We start from the raw sequence: 19,763 nt of genomic DNA, 5'->3' as shown, positions 1-19,763 counted from the left end.
AAAAATTTCTGTGACCCCATTACTGAGAAAGCGGTCAAGTACCTGCTTTCTGGTGCAATATTTTGACAAAATAAACCATTAGATATGTCTAATGTTGTTTTATATTTTTTGCGAACTATGTTATTCATTAGTGCAGCACTATGCACATTTTGTACTGCAAATGTTTTGCAACATGAGTTAAGGTGTCTGTAGTCCAAGACTAGACGATATGAATCGTCTGGTTTGGAGACAGGAAACAAAGGATTGTTCATTTGAGAGGTGCATGTTTCAATCACCCCCTGGTATTCAAGTTGATCTAAAATCTCCCTGACCTGTTTTTTAGCTTCTTGCTTAATTGGATACTGCCTTTGTGCAGTCGGTTGACTTTTTAACTGGATTTTGTGAGGAGGAGAGTCCTCATCCCCTCCTACATGATTTTTATATAATGCTGGTGCCTGGGCTACTGCCCATTTCCTCGCATATATATATTTAGTGTGAATCGGAATGTGATTCGAGAAGGCAGGCATAATCATTTCTTCGCCACTAGGGCACTCCCTGACAAACTCCGGGGGGCCAATCTTTTTCAGCTAACAGGATGTCATAGCCTTTTGAGAGTTTATCCCAAAATAGACCCCTTATTTTCCTAGTCTTATCACCCTCTATACGCAGTGTTATTTCGTATATCTTATGAGGTTCGCTAACTCTGGTGTCGGCAGTTTCTACTTGAATGTATTCATTCGTGTCCACTGTCTCCAGATGACTCATCAGGATCTTGAGAGCTATGGTGATTTCTGCTGCACTGTCTAGCATTGTCTGTGCCCACTCCCCGTTTTTCAGCTGTGTCCTCAGTATTCTCGGCATGTTCGATTACTCTAATACTGGCTACCTTCTTTCTTGGAAATTGTGAGCAGGTTCCTTGTCTTTGGACTTGGTGTGCTCTCCTGGCTCTGACCGTCCTCTTCTTTCCGATTTCTGCGAAAAAGATCGAGAGGGACGTGTATCAATACTTTGATATCTATCAGGCTTCTTCAAGTTATCCCTATTTCTAAGGTTATATCTTTTCTCAGAGTGCTCCCTCTGGGGAGACTGTTGTTCTCTAGTCGGAGTTCTTTCCCTCCGTCGAGGAGACCTTCCTCTGGATTGGAAAACTTTTTCCTTGGGAGTGGATTGTTTATTTCCATCCCAGCTCTTTTTAGGAGTGTTTAAATAATTTGTAATAAATAATTTTTCAGGATTTTCGAGTAGTTGGGGTTTTACAGGTTTCCCACCCAAGCTGTCTCTACCTAATTCTTCATAACATGTTTCTATAATTCTGGCAAGCTCAATTGGTTGATCTGTTATATCTGTTTCCTTCAACTTCTGGCGGATCGCCACAGATGCTGCTTCTCCTTTTATATTGGCTAGTAATATAGCCGAGACCTGCTTGAAGTCTTTCAGTAATTTCATACCAAGAGTTAAAGCAGGTTCTGGACCGTATTCATTCTGAATCTGTTTTAGCACATCTGGTATTACCGCCATGGATGGAACACCATGTGTTTTTGTGTAAATGGAAGCAAAGACTGTACCCCAAGTGTCACAGTCCTCCACATGTGGTGCGACCCCCATTGGAAGGCAGATGGTCAGAATTCTGTGTTTCTCAATAGGGGTAGTATTCGGAAATACTGCCTCTATTTGTGTAATTTTCTGCGCTAACCAGAAAGGAATTTGTTCCCGTTTTATGGGTGTTTTACCAAGACATGATTGTACGTTCTGTGGTGTAATTTTATTTGTGTTCCCCTGATGAGGGGTCAGCTGTGGAACATTAACAGCTGTTTGGACTGTTGCAGTCCACATTACATATTGGACTAATTATCTATGTATTTTAATTAATGTCTTTAGCTGTGCTAAAAGTTCTTCTTTTGACATTTTATCAATGTCTGGATGTGGTGTGTAGCTGGCTAGAACCGGCCACGTTGCTCCTGGTCTACCTAGTGGACCGAGCCTGGTGATGTGATCATTGTGTTTTAGGGCGCCTTTAAACCAGAGCAGATGCTCTTGGTATTTTAGTGGAATTTCAATCTCCTCGAAAGGAGTGTACTCATCCGGTGGATCCTCTATTTTGTAATAGTGGAACTCGTGTGTTGCAGCGTTTGCCGCTGGAAATGTTATCCAAGAATAGAATACCCCTGTCTGCCGATATTCGTGTGCCTCTATCACGAAGACGACTGTGCCACCTTGTGTGGTCAGTCCATTTTCCATAAGTTTTAACGTTATAGTTTTTCTTATGTTGACCGGGATGATTATCGCACCTGGTTCATTAATTCCTGTAACATCGGGACCCTGCTCAGTCGCATTTACTGCGGCTTCAGTGGTTCAGTTGTTCCCGCCTTCTGCTGACATTTTACTGTCAGGAAGGTCTTTTGTTGCAGGTCAGGTTTCAAGAAGACAAAGATTAGGTGCACAATATTTTGGAACACTGTATCCTTCAACGTTGAATAAACCAGAGCTTTACATAGGAATCTCTTCCTACTAAGTTCGGGCGGATTTTACCCTTTCACCCACTCCAGACGTTTATTGGAGTATTTACGGGAGAAAGGGTCTGTGTGAAAAAGCATGACTGAGTTACTCTAACGTCTTGCGTTAGTTTTATCACCTTACCAAATGTTGGGCGCCATGTAGTGTAGTTCCTATTGTCCCTATAGGCCCTGCGCATTGGAATAACATAAACAGTAGTGTAGACGTAGAAGTGCGGTCTTCCAGGTCTCTACTGACTATGTTAGACTTAATTGGGTTTGTACCAACTAGCTCAGAGGTCACTGGAAACTTTCTTGACTGAATAGGAAGTGATCAGCTTCCCTGGCTCAGACAAGAAAGGATTCAGTTTTCCAACAACCGCATAAACATGACAACTTTGCTCCTTAGAATAAGAGTCAATCTCTAGAGTCGTGTGAAACAATAGACAGCTATTTCACTCAGTCAGTTGTGCAAGAATTACTTTCACCAGGATGCAGAGAATAGAGAGATGGGCGTTTTCAATAAAAGGTATTATTTATTGAACAGTCTTTCTTCTCATGCAAGAGAAATGAATTGCCACAATTGCAAGACTTGTTATTATAAAAAGTGCGTACAGTAAAAGGAGTATTGCGAAATAATACTGTAAAAGCATTAATATGGTTTCTTAGCCATACGATAGTTAAAATGAATAAAATATATACATTCATATATACATTTGGCTAACGTCCTCAACTGGTGCTTCTAACTACGCCTACCCCGGTGTACCTGACCTAAGCCTAATACATGGGAAGGAGTAAGTAAGTAGCTTAAGTTAAGTTGGTTTTGCCAAGGGTTTGCTTCAAGAATTCTCTCTAAGGGTTTAGTCAACACTGTACCTCTGGAATAGAATGTTGGAGGTCTGGTATCTCCCCTCAGGACTCGATATTCCAGTTACCCGCAAGGGTAGTCTGGAAACGCCAGAGCTGGATTTTCTCGGCAGGAGAAAAAACAGCGTCTTTCTCAGCGCGTCAAGGAAGAGGAGGGGCAGCGTCCGTGGGCTTCTCGCATCTGCTGGGCTCTGCAAGGGACAGCTGTTCTGCTCCTGTATTCACCACCACCATTGCGCTTGCTTAAGGCAACGTTGGTAATATTTATACCTGGAAAGTGCCTTGTTTGACGTAAGTTTTTGGACATAAGACGTCAATATAGATGTCACTAAGAACTGGTCATTCTTACCGTGCTCATTAGAGTTCTATTACTAATAAAAACAAAGCAAGCGGGGCTTTCCCAGGTTGCTGGGGGTTTTATCTGTTGAAAGAACTCGGAGTGTTATCTAGGAATCTAAGGAAATGGCTTCTGCTGTCATGTACTTTAATGAGCTGCAGAGACGAGTTACTGAAATATGGCTCTGATCGTTTATGCCATTATAGGGATATGAATTGATTATAGCCGTATAGGGGCATAAGGTCACAATATTGATTGGGGTCCTATATTGATCTGGGTCCTAGATAAAACACACAACAATCCAATGTTCCCACATATCCCCTGATAACCACATGTGCAGGTAGTCATAATGCATGGGACAAGAATAGACTATGTCTGTGACCATATGAAGACCACAGTGACATGATTATGCGGACTAAAATCACATATTTGGCCCGTTCTTGTTGTTTACGAAAGCCCCCCCACACACACACTCACGCGAGTACTGCTTTTATCAGTTACATTGTGGGGACACTTGTGACAGGAGTATTGCTGTTCCCATAGTGGGAGTGAAGGGTCCGGTAGAGGAAGGCTTTGTTAGTTTCCTAATTTTGACTCTTTATTGACCAAGAGCACACAAGAAGGATTATACGAGACACTTTTTGACATTTATATATATGTGAGTCCATGGATTCAACGGTGGGGTCCTGTAGAACATGTGAAAGACGTAGTGTTAATTATTCCCACTCTTCCCTTCCTGGGCCCACAGATAGATGTTGCACAAAGAAAGAGGTAAGTATTGGGTCTATGAAAGTCAAGTTCAACGTCACCATAAAACCAGTGTCTCCACATGCAGGTACCTCTCTCTCCCCCTCTCTTTCACTTTACAGTGAAAACACTAATTGTTGTGGCCCAAAGCACAAACTGTCAGCAGGTAATTGGCACTACTTTATTAGACAACACAAAGGAAAGATAATCAGTGCCCATGAGAAATATGGTTAAAGAATTGCCCATGACAAAATAACATTTCTATTCACCCTACACTCATACTGCCTTCTTCCTTCCCCACCCCTTTTCAGCCAGATTCAGCCCCCAGTCACTCACCTCGCTCCTCACAACTCTCCAGAGTTGTAGCAGGCTGCTGCATCACTTCTTGTGAAGTCCACCACTCTTCAGACTAGATCGCTGTGGCTTCTTCGGTCTCTGTATTCGCAGTGGGTCCCTCTGTCTCCTGGAACTCATGAGTGCTCTCATCACTCTCCTCCTCTTCTCTGTCCTAATTGTTGCCATGCTCTCTCTCCTTCTCCAATGTTTGTCTCCAGCATTTTCGAACTGTCTCCTGACGTTCCTCTCCAGGCCACCATCCAATCCGCTTTTTTCTTTTATTTGCGTGGCTCCGCATCCCTCCTCCTTAAAGGATCAGGGGCGGCTCTAGGCTCATGGCCGCCCTGGGCAGGGAGCGTAGGTAGGGGGCCCCGGAAGAGGGGGTCTGGGTGTGGCGGAGCGCGGAGGCCAGTGAAGAGGGGGGGGGGTCAGGGTGTTTGGAAGTGGAACAGAGCCGGATGCCGCCAAATTCCAGCCAGGGGCCGCCATGCAAATATGTATCCATCCTCAGAGGATTATTATATTAAGGATATATATTGGCGTAGGGGCCCCTGGGGTTTGGTGGCCCTGTGCAGGTGCACAGCTTGCACATGCCTAAAGCTGCCACTGAAAGGACAAGCCCATTGTCAATGTTTTAAAATGACTGTCTCTATTCTGTCTGCCCTCTAATAATTTGTCCTTTTTGTTCTGGTGCCCTCAATCGGGTTTTTTCGTATGATGACGGATGGGAGCTGCGGTAGCGTTTGTCAGGTAAGGAAAGGGTGCGGGAAGGGATCCCTTCACACCCCACAATTTCCAGAACTTTCTGTCAGAAATGTGAAAACATTATGTTATTTAAACCATAATTTTCAATACAGATTGCATTCTGGCATGAAAAAAGTGATGGTATGAATACAAGTCACACCACCAACCATCCTGTTTTCCAGTGTTCAAAAATGTCTGTTGTTGGCCGGAGGGAGTCAGGCGGCAGGCCCAGACAATGCAGCGCTGCTAACGGCCATCACGCAATCCCGCGACATGTTGGATGCGAAGATCGGCCCGGTGGGCGCCGACGTGATGCTGCTGCGCCAAGACCTCCGCAATGCGGTTGCTCGCATCACAGAGGCAGAAACCAGGGTCACGACGGTGGAGGGCGATGTCGGTGCCCTGAAGAAGAGAGTCGCCGACCTGGAGCAGACGCAGCGGGGCCTAGCGCTCCGTGTGGAGGACGCCGAAGGACGGGCACGGCGGAACAATCTGCGCTTTGTGGGCTTTCCGGAGGGATGCGAGAAGGGGCCTATGGACGTGTTCCTTTCCCGGTGGCTGGAGAGCTGGTTGCCCCCGGACGCCCTGTCAAGCTGTTTTGTGGTAGAGCGCGCCCACCGCGCCCTGACACAGAAACCGCCGGCTGGGGAGCGGCCTCGCCCGATCATTGCCCGGATCCTGAATTACCACGACAGGGATGCCATCCTTCGGGAGGCAAGACTCAAGGACACCCTGCTGTTTGATAATTGCAAAATTATGATCTTCCCAGACTATACCAAGTTGGTTCAACAGCAGCGGCACTCTTTTCTGGCGGCCAAGGCCAGACTCCGGGGCCTGAAACTTCAATACTCGTTGCTATACCCGGCCCGCCTCCGTGTCATCTACAATTCGAGGACCCACTTCTTTGACACTCCGGAGGCTGTTTTTGCCTGGACCGACGAGGCGGTCCGGCTTCGTCCACACGTCCAGCTGGGGCTGCACTCCGGCTCCTCCCGCAGTTCATCTCAGGAGCGGGGCGATCAACAGGCCAAAGGGAAGCGGCACCGCAAGTCCCGTTCGAGGCAGAGGTCCCTGTCTCGAGACCCCCTTTTGGGGGACACGCAGCCGGAGACGGATCACTCTGGCGGGGGGTCGTGACTTCTGTCCGCCGACCCTTGACTCTTACATCTCTATTGTGGCCACCTGCTGCGCGGCGACCTGCTGCACGACGGTCCGGACCTTATCTGGTGCAGTATTACTTGGCCTTTACAGGCCTAGCTGGGACTCCTGTGGACAAATGCACTATATCTTGTAATATTATTGATGGTGCTTATTGATGGGGGGAAGGGTGGGGCATGTTTTGTGGGCTGCTTCCTCCTGTTGGGGTTGGGGGAGGTTTTTGGGTGTGTGCTTGGTTGGTGCTAGGGGGTTGTGTGGGATCCATTGGCATGCCTAACTTCTGGTGCTCTGTTTTGTACCTGAAATACTGTATGCCGCGACAGATACTTCATTGTTTCTTGAGGTATTGGGGTGGGGGTGGGGGGTTTGGGGTTGTTTGGTGGCGTGTTGGGGGTGTTGGCATTGTGGGGGATGTGGGTATTGGGGTACTGTTTGTTGGGGTGCACGTGATCTTTCTGACCTATGCTACTGTGGGGTTTGGGCCGGGGGCAAGGGATTGTGGGGTTGGATGAGTCGTGATGATGGTTGATGTCCCTCGTTTGGCGCCTTCTGGCGCCTCCATGCATGTTCTTAGCTGGAATGTCCGAGGTCTCTTGGATAAGATTAAACGGGGGCGGTACTTCGCTGGGCCAAAAGGGATCTTGCAGATGTGCTCATGCTCCAGGAAACACACATGCTGGGTACGAAGGCCCTCAGTCTCCAGCGCTTTGGCTTCCACCAGGTGTTCCATGCCGGGTTTCCCAGGGGCTCCAGAGGGGTGGCCATTCTTATCCATAGGCGGCTGGCATACACTCACGAGCATCAGTGGCTCGACCCCCAGGGGCGCTTTGTGTTCATTCAAGGGAAGGTTGGTGCGGAGCCTGTGGTGTTTGGATGTGTATATGCTCCCCCCCCCCTGCAATGGGCCTTGGCTGAGCGGTTATTTGCCTTATGGGCTGAACTCCCTGACTTCTTGGCGGTAATTGGTGGCGACTGGAACGATGTTGTGGATGTGGCTGTGGACCGACAGAGGAGGCTTGGGGTGTCGCCTGTCCCCCCTCCTACGCGGTTGGGGGCTATGATGGATGTACTGGGATGGGCGGATGCGTGGAGGCATCTACACGCGGAGCGCCGCGAGTACACATACGTCTCGGCGGTTCATGGCTCCCTTTCGCGCCTGGACTATGTCTTCGTCCCGAGGGCTTTCCTTGCCAGAGTGAAGGGGGCGGCGATTCGGCCTCGCGGGCTCTCCGACCATTTCCCGGGAGCGGTCCAGATAGACCTACATAGGCCGCGCCAGCCCTTCAGATGGCGGATGTCCACGTGGCATCTGCAGCGACCTGACTATTCCCAGCATCTTCGTGGCGCTATCGCCCAATATTGGCAGGACAATCTTGCCGTGGGTGTGGACGCGGTGACTGTCTGGGAGGCCATGAAGCCCACTCTGCGAGGTATTGATCTGACATGGTGCGCGTCGGCTCGTCGGGCTCGGCTGGAGGGCATCGCCGCTGCGGCGGAGCGGGTGGAAGAACTAGAGGCTCGCCACAGAGATGCGGCGGATGACATCACCCTGCGACGACTCCTGCAGGCGCAGCAAACACACTCCTCGGTCTTATTGAACGAGGCTCGCCAGGCGTGGCTGGCCACCCGTAGCCGGGTCTACCAGTGGGGCGACAAGTCATGCACAATGCTCCATCGGCTCTGTCAACAAACCTGCAGCCCCTTACGCTCCCGGGCCTCGTTGATGCCGCGGGTGTGGCGATTACAGACCCGGCCACTCTTGCCACGAGCTTTGCGCACTATTATGGGCGTCAATACGCCTCCCGGGAAACTCTCTCCCCTGCTGCTATTGCAGACTATCTCACATCGGTCCCCCCAGCTGCTGTGTCTGATGAGGTGCGTGACGCCCTAGATCTCCCCCTGACGGCTGAGGAGCTCGGGGGCGCGCTGGGTCAGCTGAATGTGGGCAAGGCACCAGGACCGAGCGGCTTTCCTAGTGAATTCTATAAGAAATTCCATCTACTGCTCGGGCCGCACTACCTGCGTGCATTGGAGCTGGCGCGGGAGCGGGGCCGCCTCCCTCCAGACTGGCGTCATGCCGAAATCGTCGTGTTCCAGAAGCCGGGAAGGCCACAGGACCGCCATGACTCTTATCGGCCTATTTCCCTTATCAACTTCGAGGCCAAGCTTCTGGCCAAAGCGCTCGCGAATCGCTTGCTTCTCCATATCTCTGCTCTTGTTCATCCTGATCAGGCTGGCTTTATGCCACGCCGGGCAACACGGCACAATATACGGCGGGCGCAGGCGGCGATTGATGCTATTGGAGCTTCGGAGGGTCAGGCGGCGTTGTTGCTGGCTGACATTGATAGCGCCTTTGATTCAGTCAGCTGGACTTTCCTCTTCACCCTTCTACCGCTGCTGAACCTCGGCCCGGTCTTCATCTCATACGTTCGCCTGCTCTACATTGAGGTTACTGCCTCGGTGAGGATCTCGGGGGCGGCCTCGGCTCGATTCCCAGTGACTCGGGGCACACGTCAGGGGTGTCCGCTTTCCCCCTACCTCTTTGCGCTGGCCATGGAACCGCTGGCAGCCAAATTTCGCAATGATGCGCTGTATCGTGGCTTTGTCTGGAGCGTGGATCACACGGACCGCATCGCCTTGTATGCGGACGATGTGCTGTTCTTCATGACCGACCTGCAGAATACGGGCCCGCGGGTCCTGGAATTGATGCAGGGCTTTGGTCAAGCGTCGGGGCTCTTCCTTAACCCACACAAGTCGACCCTATGGGTGCTGGATGGTGGCGCGGTGGACTTCCCATGGGCTGCGTCCCTTCGGATTGCAGTGGAGGGAGTGAAATATCTGGGAGTTTTCCTCTCTGCCTCGCCCGTGGAGGCGTGGAGCCGGAACATTCAACCGGTTTGGGACCGGGTCCAGCTGGACATCAAGACGTGGACACGCATGCCTCTTAACATTTACGGTCGGTCGGCCATCTTTAAGATGGTGGCCTTGCCCCGTCTCCTTTACCAGCTGCAGAATCATCCCTACCCGATTGATCCGCAGTGGTTTCGCAGTGTTGACTCTGTATTGGGCAGGTTCTTGTGGGCTGGAGGTGCCTCCAGGGTGGCGCTCCGTACGTGCTTCCTCTCTACTTACTGTGGCGGCTTGGCTACTGCAGATATGCTGTCCTACTATCAGGCCTCCCATCTCCTGGTGCTCAACGAGTGGTGGTATGGGGACCGCTGTGACCCGGCCTATGCCCTGGAGCACTCTCTGATGGGCGACGCCTCCCTTCACACGTTGTTGTATTCGGCCAGGAGGAGACGACTGCTCCCACGAGTTACCCAGGTGGTTTTTGCTGTTTGGCGGAGGGCCCTGCACCGCATGGGCTGGTGGGGTAAACTGACGGCGGAGACTCCGTTGTGGCGTAATGGCCTGCTGCCGGCGCTGGCGTCGCTGCAGGGCTTCGACGGCTGGGACGCGATAGGGGTCTCGTCCCTGGGGCATGTCCTCTCCGGCACCACTCTTAAATCCTTTCAGGAACTTAGTGCTGAGTTCAACATGCCCAGGTCCCAATTCTTTCGTTATCTCCAATTTCGCCACGCTCTTACTCCTAGCCTGGTGGGGCTGGAGCAGCTCCCGGACTTCAGTCCCATAGAAGCGAAGCTGTTTATGGGAGATTTGGGTGACAAAAAAGTCTCCCAGATATTCCGCTCCTTGGTCACGCATTGCTCCCCCTCGCTCTTGACACTGAGGGCCCTATGGGAGGCCGATGTTGGCCCCTTGGACGAAGACGACTGGCGCGAGGCCCTCGAATCCCCCCGGGGTGCTGCCATTGCAGTCCGCCTCCGCTTTATTCAGTTCAAATATCTGCATCGAGCTTATTTCACAAGGGACCGTTTGTGGCGGGCGGGCCTGATTGCAACCCCGGAATGCCTGAGGTGTGGTTCGGAGAGAGGCACCCTCTTTCACACTGTGTGGTCTTGTGTGCGGTGGATTCGGTTCTGGGCCGGGGTCTGGGATTGCCTGTCTGAGGTGCTGGGGTGGGACCTGCCCCGTACCCCTAGGTTGGGCCTTCTTCATGTCCTAGAAAATGTTGGGGGCAACATCTACAAGCACCATCTGTTGCTGCTGGGGCTGGTGGTGGCAAAGAGGGACCTGGCACAGGCCTGGAAGAGTGAGCGAGCCCCGCCCCCCTCAGTGCCTGGAGGACAGGCCTGGACTTTATCATGGGCTTGGAACAGCCAGTTTTCGAGGCTTGGGGATGTCCCCGCAAACATTTCAAGATATGGAAATGATGGGCAGACTATAGGGGCCTGCCTCTCGACCCTCCTATGGACATGGAAGATGCATTACCGCAGGATGTGGACCCTGCACCCTAGGCCGTTGGCCGGCTCCACCCTTGTACATCTTCTCTTATGGTTGACTCATGATCACGTGCACAGGGTTAGGGTGGGATAAGGGGTGGGCAATGGACGGGGTTGGTGGGAGTTATGGGGTAGGTGGGCGGGAGTGTTTTTTTGACATTTCGCTTCATACATGGGGTTCGATGCTATGACAATGATGTGTCTTTTCATATTTACTGTTGACAGTCTCCTCCTGGCTGTGGAGGGCTGTGCTTACACCCGATTGAACTCCTAATAAAAATGGTTTTGAAAAAAAAAAATGTCTGTTGTTGGTAGGTTTTCCTAGGTGCAGGATGATTTCAGGTGTTCTTGTGCCCCAGTGAGGAGTTAGGTCATGGCTGGTGCTCTTTGCTAGCAGATGTATGTGTTTGTGTCTGAGACCTAGCAGCGTTGGATTGGCAAGGCGGGCAATCTGACATTGCCCGAGGGGCCTGAGGCAAAGACCAGCTGGTGGGCCTTTTTTTCAGCCTTAGAAAAAATCAAATTTTCCTGCATAGGGGCTTAAAGGCTGCTGAAGCATTAGAGCGAAGATCAGAGCTTGTTATAATCACATACCGGGAATGGCTGCTCATTGTCTTATGCAGGAGGACAATGTGCCAAACTGTGCAGGCACCGCATGCGAGGGATCCCCTCCCATCCCGACTCTCTCAGAGTGACAGTGAGGCCACTGAGAGTGGCTGGACTCTTTTTGAGCGTCACGGCCAGCTCTAATGTTACCTGGGGTGGAGTGAAAGGGGGCTGTGCAGGGTGAAAGATTAAGTGTGAGGGCCATCTAAAGGGTCTACTTTTGTTTCCAGCAGCAGCCCTCTGCCACCTTGTTATCTGGGAGGGACTCCGGTTCACCACTGAACCAAAATAAAAAATAATGCAAGCAACCAAAATGAGCAAAAAGAAAAATGTTTTTGACAACACAAAATAATGAGTGAAAAACATTAATTTGGGGCCAAAATGACAAAGAGATAGGAGAATAGACATGGCAGGACAGTCACAAAATGGACTGATTGAGGAGAGAAATGTAGAGAGAGACAAAAGGAGAAATGAGACAACAGAGTGGAGAACAATGACAAACATTTGGGAAGGGGAAAAGGAAATCAAGTGAGGAAGAAAGGAAAAGTAGAGGAGAGAGAATAAGAGTGGTAGAGATGCAGAGAGATGGAGGGGGTGAGGGGGAAGAGATTTGGGAGAAGTGATGGAAGGCAGGGGAGAAAAGGGCAGAGATTTTTAAAGATAGAGAGAAAGTGGAGAAGAGGGAGGCAGGAAAGTGGTTATAGAGGATGTGGTGTAATGCCGAAGCTGTCGACTTTGGAACTTGAGAACCAGGTTTAAGTATTGGCGTCGGCTCAACATTCTGTGATTCTGGGCATATCACTAACCCAGTGCCTTAAAAAAACAAATGTGTACATGTAGAGCACTTCAATACCTTTGGCTAGAGTGTGCGCTATATAAAACTACAATAAAAGTGAATGGTGAGGGAAATTATGGAGAGGAGAGGAATGCAGAAGAGGATGTCAAACATTTCTTGGTCTACGAGAAAAAAGGAAGGATGGTTACTGCTCATATGCACTATTCTAATGCCCTCCCTCAGTCTAGGGTTTAGTTTAGAGGTTGCTGGCATTCCTAGAGATAATGCTAAATGTAGATTACAATCCACCAGTGCAATTTCCTTCATCAAAGGGATGGAATGGTAATGGAAATTCTACCTGTGGATTCTCCTTTGGTTTAAACTCTGCCTCTAGGCACATGAGGACTTTCTGTTGAAACAATAAAAGGGACACAAAAGAATATAACATTACGTATAGTACAAAGAAATTCATGGGGCAGAAGGATGTGAAAGAGACTGACAGGAGGGAGGATGAGAGAAGAAAAAGGAAAGGTTTGCAAGACAGAGAAATGAAAAACAACTTAACGGAGACATACAAAATGACAGGAGGAATAAGGGCCTGAGAGATATACAAATAACAAAAAAAAGAGCCAGAGTCAGGAGTGGGAGAGAGGGGGATTTGTAGACAGAGAGAAAGAAAGGAAAATAGAGAAGGGAAATGTGAGAGACTGAGTGAAGCACATAGGTAGAATGAGAGACACAAAGGAGAGGAAAAGAATTAGAGTATGAGAGAAAAAGGAAGAACTAGGAGAGGGGCTAAAAGTGATAGGGAGAACAAGAGAGGTGTACACAGCAAGTAAGAAAGGGGTATAGAGCAAATTAAAGGCATTTTAGTGCATTCCCGCAGCTTTTTCAGATTCAGATTAAGTCTCTACCAACAATACAAAAGACATCAAGTACGAAGTAGTATGCAATCCCCAAAGACATCGCTTGCAAAGAGGCTTCTGAGTGAGAACCAAAAGAGGAAGACGACTGGTTCATTGAAGGTGAACAGAAGCCTCCAGACACAGCACAGTGGAAGTGGCTGGTTCTTTGACTCATGGCCAGATATAATACAGGATATTCAGGGATCTGTGGGGGAAGCACAGACTAAAGGACCAATAGATGATTAAAATATTCAGGCACCCAAAGTAGAGAAATGTATAGGCCTGAAGATCAGGTGAGGAGACCTGCGGGCGAGTTGCAGTGGAATAATGTATGTTTAGCGGTGCATCTAGTCTTGGCCAATGGTACCGGCCCCACACAATTAGAACGCTTAATTTATCAGAGGTTTCACCCAAAATTACTCCAGATACTAAGCAACATTTCATGAAAGGTCATTATCAACAAATGTGGGCCACTTTTTCTTTCGGTGCCCGGGCCTAATTGTGTTCCCATGCTCTCAGAATTTTTCTAAGATTAAGAAAAAATCAAAATAGAATCCAGGTTTCTGGCTGGATCGCAGACATGCGTATGTGTGTCTATGGCCCAGTAAGGGGACGGGCACTGTTTGGATTACTTCGGAAGCATAAGAAAAAATCAAAACAGTGTCTGGCGCGCTGACATGTGTGTGTGTCTGTGCCACAGCGAGGTTACAGATGCTGTTGGGATTTTTTTCTGAGGATAGGAACAACCACAAACAGCATCTGAGGTCCTTGCTGTTGTGCAGACATATGTGTCTGCACTGCAGCTATGAGCCAGGCCCAGTTTTATTTTTTTCTGAGGTCAAGGAAACTTTAAACAGCATGCACAGACATGTGTGTGGTTCCTCCTCAAAGGGCAAGGCACTGTTTGGATATTTCCTTAGGATAAGAAAAAGTTTAAACATCATCCGCGCTCCTCATTGGGTACAAAATGTCTGTGTATCTGCAACCCAACGAGAAGTGAGTTTGAGGTTAGATTTTTTCGGAGGATAAGGAGCGCATCCAAGCTTTGCACTGGGGGGCAGTTATCTGTGCATGGGTGCTTCAGTGCAGAGCAAGATGGTGTTTTCATATTTTCTGAGAACAGGAAAATATCCAAGCAAGATGCGGCTCCTTGCTGATGCACAGACGTGTATGTCTGCGCCATGGAATGGAGTCAGAGAGTGTTTGGATTTTTTCTTAGGATAAGAAAAAAGTCCAATCATGATATAGCTTCTTGCTATGTTGTTAAGCCACTGTTCTAACATACCTAAAATAAAAAGCCCTAGACCTCGAGTGCACATAGGGTGAAGTACATGTTGACTGCCTTGAACTGCTGAAAAATGTGACATTGGTCCTTGAGGACCTACAAAGTCTTGTGCTTCTTTGAAGCTGATTTTGCAAAACCTAAATATTGAATCTTGTCTAAACCATATTAACCTGAATACACTCAATGTAAGTATATTGATTTGGGTATCTATAAGTAAAACAAATCACTGCTCAGAATGAGAATGGAGTGAGGGTATTTGAAAGCACTCGTATAATTCAACATGGCTATCCCAAAAAATCAACAATAATCAACTTATAGGTCCAATAATGAAGTATTAACAGTTCAGTGATCAAGTCATATACAGTAAGACGAAATGAGTTTGATGTAGATCGGAAAATGTTAATATCAGAATTGCAGACTGTGTCCTAATTGGCTTGCACAAAAACCTAACTCTTTCTACTTTCCATGAGATAGTGCTGGCTAATGAAATGTAATTCTTAATAGAAATAGAACATTCGTTGCAATGGCGGCGGAGGTATGCTCACCACCATGACGGTTGCCCACTAAAATTAGATGCGGACAGACCCTAGTTTGGCCAACGTCTCTGACGGCCTGAAGGAGTAAGGGCTTTGGAGAACTGGCTATATGTCAGCCAGCCCAATTCATATGGGTGGACAAATAGTCACTTTTTACTGCTCGTCAACGCCAGGCAAACCCTCGTGGTAAGGGGCAGTAGAAAACCAACAGTGCAGCGCCCCCACACTATGGGGGATAACTTCCATGGTGAGTGGGCATTGCTTCTTTTATTTTCAAAACAAAAACACACTTTGGGGTATTATTTCTGAAAATAAAAAAGCTTTTATAATTTTGCCATAGGGTTCCATCATTTTTGTTCAAATCATTTTTATTGAGTTTTGAATTTTACAGCGCTATGTAATGCAGCACAGATAATTTGACAAACTATCAGTCTTCAAAGGTCACCACATTTGTTTATGTTGCACTGTATTTTCACTTTATTCACTAACATCAAAAATCAGCCATCAGAAGGCCGTTCGTATTTCTCTGTTGATTAGATTCAGTACCATTAATCAACTGTGTGGCATGTGGTCTCGATGATCAAGGGACCTGCCGATTCACAAGTTGGACGGCCAGATGATAGGACTGATCACTGAGTCTGTTTGATGGTAATCCTCGTCTAGATGGTTTTGGATCTTGTCGACCACTTGCTTTTGGTATTATTCAGAGATGTATTTTTTCAAACATTAAGGTGCTCCCAGATTCTGCTAAGGCTGTTGTAGGGTGACTTGGGCATCCTTTCACTCGTTATGATTTGTTTTGACAGCCGAGCCAGCTGATTTGGCTCATAGACTCCCTGTGTTCTGTTGTGTTTATCATATCCTGAAGTTGGGGATGTGAACCAGGTTAGGGTCTTTAAACTTTGCATCCCTTTGACCCTCTCTCCTCTGTTTGTTATTCAACATGTATTGACAACAATTAGAGGCAGGTGAAGAGAATAAGGCACACATTTTCTTTCTCATGCTGATGTCTGTTTGTGTCTCTAGTGGTCAGATGAAGTCACAATACTCTTAGAATAATAAGCAGTGACTAATTGCTCGAGCCAGGCTTGCTCTTCTTTGGTATTGTGGCTGCATTAATAATATGCAGAAAAGAGGAAAAGGCTGGGTCCTGTCTCTGACCGGCTTGGACCACTCTTATAAACCAAACAAAAGAAAGTGCCGGACAGTGTGGATGATTACAAACAAATGCACACCTAGTATAATTAATTGCTAGGCGGACAAACCATTTGTGATTGATCACTTATATTTTATGAAAAAGTTTTTTGAAACATTTTTTTGGCATCAAGGGATGCACACCACATTCACAGAAGTACACAAGTGCATTGAAACCAAAAACAATACATAAAATTACAATGTACACAAATAACAATTGTGATTACGAAAAACAACTGTGCTATGCCTCAAGATATAATGTTGTGCTGAGGCACCAATCCTAAATGAAAAATGAACAAGTGGACAAAAAATGAAATACTAGCCTACTTGTTTCCACCACCACTAGATACCTAGTAATTTTGATATATGGTGCAACAAAATAGGAACACACAAAACTGAGCGGAAGTTTAGAATTTGTGCGAATTATATTCCTATTGTGCCCTGATGTTTGCAGTATCTGGGTGGAGCAGGACGCCGACGCGTTTCGAACCCATTGAGTAAGTTGAGGGTTCTCCTCAGGACAAGGATTGGGGGGTCGTTGTTGCTGTGAATTTAAAAAGATTGGTATCAATAGGGTGCTGACTACCACCTCACTGAAACTAAAGCACTATACAAACACATATGAGTACCTTGTACTTGAAATGTCAGGATACTCCCTGTAGGAATTCCCTGTGGGTAAGATGATATAAACCCTAATTAGTCACATTAACATATATGACATGTGGGCCTCCGAATGATCAAGGAAGGGTGGAAACGTACCTTGATGTATACAACACTAAGGAGTGTATGGGGTGCCGATGTGCATAAAATCAAAGATTACGAGGATATTGCCTGGGGAGATAAACAATACTATGTATCAGTAACCGGGCTCCAGGCGCCCTGATTTAGTTTAACACATGTAGCTATCACTGCCACACAGGTAAACAAAGCTCCTACCGGATGTCTGGCGCGCTCTGCACCCTACTCAGCAACAATACACATACTACTCGGCCACACACAATAGCCTGTCCAGGATAGACTACATCTTCACTTTGATTAATGGTCACCTTACGATAGCCGAAGCCGAGATACTACCACGGGGGGTCTCCGATCACTCGCCACTCACGTTGACACTCACCACTTCGACCATGGCGCGGCGCAGATTATTCCCGATTTTCCCGGGCTACCTCAAAGTGCCCCGGATTAACAGGGATCTTAAGAAGGTAACCCAACAGTACTTCGAAGAAAACCAATCCTCGGTGGCCTCCCCCTCCATACTGTGGGAGGCGTATAAAACAGTGTTCCGGGGTCAGGCCATAGCAGTGATAGCGAATCACAAAAAGACGCACAGGCGGGAGGCCCTCGAGATAGAACTAGGCCTAGAGCGGGCCAACACGGCCCATATGGCGAACCCCTCTGACGACACGCTTCACGAACTCCAGATCCACCAGCACCGCCTCACAGATCACATGCGCAGGGTCACGATGTCGGACATTGCGGCTACACAGCACAGGGTATACGATATTGGAGACAAGGCCAGTAAATTGCTGGCGTGGTTAGACAAAAGACAGGGGGGGGGGAAGAACATCTTGCAGATTATGGACCCACAGGGCAACAACCACACCCGCCCCGATGAGATAGTAAACGTCCTCGCCGATTATTTTGCCTCAGTCTACACCCCAGAGATAGTGGTAGAGGAGGGGGAGGTGCAGACTGCCCTTGACCATGTTCCCTTGCCAGAGCTGACACCTGAGATGTCCGAGGACGTAGACGCACCTCTCACGGTGGAGGAGATCCAGATGGCCATAGGCGCCCTTCATCCAGGCAAAGCGATGGGCCCCAGCGGGATACCCATTGAGTGGTTGAAAGTCATGGCCGAATCCTTAAGCACACCCCTACTCAATATGTACGAGGAATCTAGAACACAGGGAACGCTGCCGCTCGATCAGCGGATGGCTACTATTGTGGCGATACCGAAGCCAGGTAAGCCCCCCAACGAATGCACCTCATATAGGCCGATCTCCCTTTTGAACCCGGAGGCCAAAATTATTGCCAAAGTGTTGGCAAACAGGATCTTGCCAACTCTGTCACACCTGATCCACCCGGACCAGTCCGGATTCATGCCACACCGCAGCACTGCTTTAAATCTCCGCAGGGTGCATGGCGTGTTGGCGCGAGTTCCACTACTGCAGGAACCGGCTGCCATCCTCTCCTTGGACGCCAAGATGGCGTTTGATATGGTGGAATGGAGCTACCTCTTTGCAGTACTCACGCGTATGGGTTTTGGCCCGGTGTTCCTTTCCTGGATACGAATGCTATACAAGGACCCGGTGGCGCAGGTGACGGCCAACGGCCATATTTCAAACACCTTCCCCCTAGGCAGAGGCACTCGACAGGGCTGCCCGCTTTCACCCCTGCTCTTCGCCTTAGTTTTAGAACCACTGGCGGTTACGATTCGTACCACCCAACTCCTGAAAGGGATACAATGGATCCCGTTATGGGAGGACAGAGTGTCCCTCTACGCAGACGACATGCTGATCTATCTCACAGACCTGGAAGAGAGTCTCCCTAACCTCCTGGCTCTATGTACGGCTCATGGGCGAATCTCGGGTTACACCATCAACTGGGCTAAGTCCACCATTTTTGAACTGCGAGGCCCACTCCCGCCTCTCCCGGATTCCTGCCCACTGGAACTGGCCCACACGTCATTTAAATACCTGGGGATTCATATCACCCGTAACGAGGCAGATTTCTCACGCCTCAACCTACTACCCCCCTTAGCTCGTCTCCGAGGAGACGTGCGACATTGGAAGGATCTCCCCCTAACACTCCTTGGCCGTGCAGCACTATTTAAAATGATGGCTCTGCCGCGCCTCCTATATGTGCTGGAGAACGCCCCGTATCTGGTGCCGGATGGCTACCTCCAGAAAATAACGGCGCAAATCTCGGGCCTGTTATGGGGCAACCAGCCAGCCCGCATTTCCCACACTAAACTGAACAGGGGGTGGTACGACGGGGGCATCGCCCTCCCGAATGTACAGTTGTACTACTGGGCGGCCCAACTCAAAATCCTTAACCAATGGATACATGCCCCGCAGGAAGACCCAGCGTACAAGGCCGACAGGGCACAACTGGGTGCCAACACCTTATTGGCCCCACTGTATCACCGTGGAGTGGCGGCAAAACTCACGGGGCCTACGAAACACACAGTCCGCATATGGTACAAGGCGCAGGCAAAGTTGAAGTGGGATGGAGTCATAACGAAACTTACACCCCTGTGGGACACAAAGGCGTTGGGCCATTTGCGGCGCTCCAAGGGCTTCGCACAATGGGACAGCATCGGCATCTCCACGGTGGGGGACATGTGGACGAGGGAAGGAGTGATCTCATTTGCCACTTTGCAGGACCAATATGAGTTGGGGAACACAGAGCTCTACAGATACATCCAGGTCCGACACGCACTACAGGCAGCGATCTCAC

Source organism: Lissotriton vulgaris, chromosome 9, assembly GCF_964263255.1.
Source record: "Lissotriton vulgaris chromosome 9, aLisVul1.2, whole genome shotgun sequence".
Classification (NCBI taxonomy): domain Eukaryota; kingdom Metazoa; phylum Chordata; class Amphibia; order Caudata; family Salamandridae; genus Lissotriton; species Lissotriton vulgaris.
The sequence above is the reverse complement of the archived record's forward strand: the minus strand, read 5'-3'. Positions refer to the sequence as shown.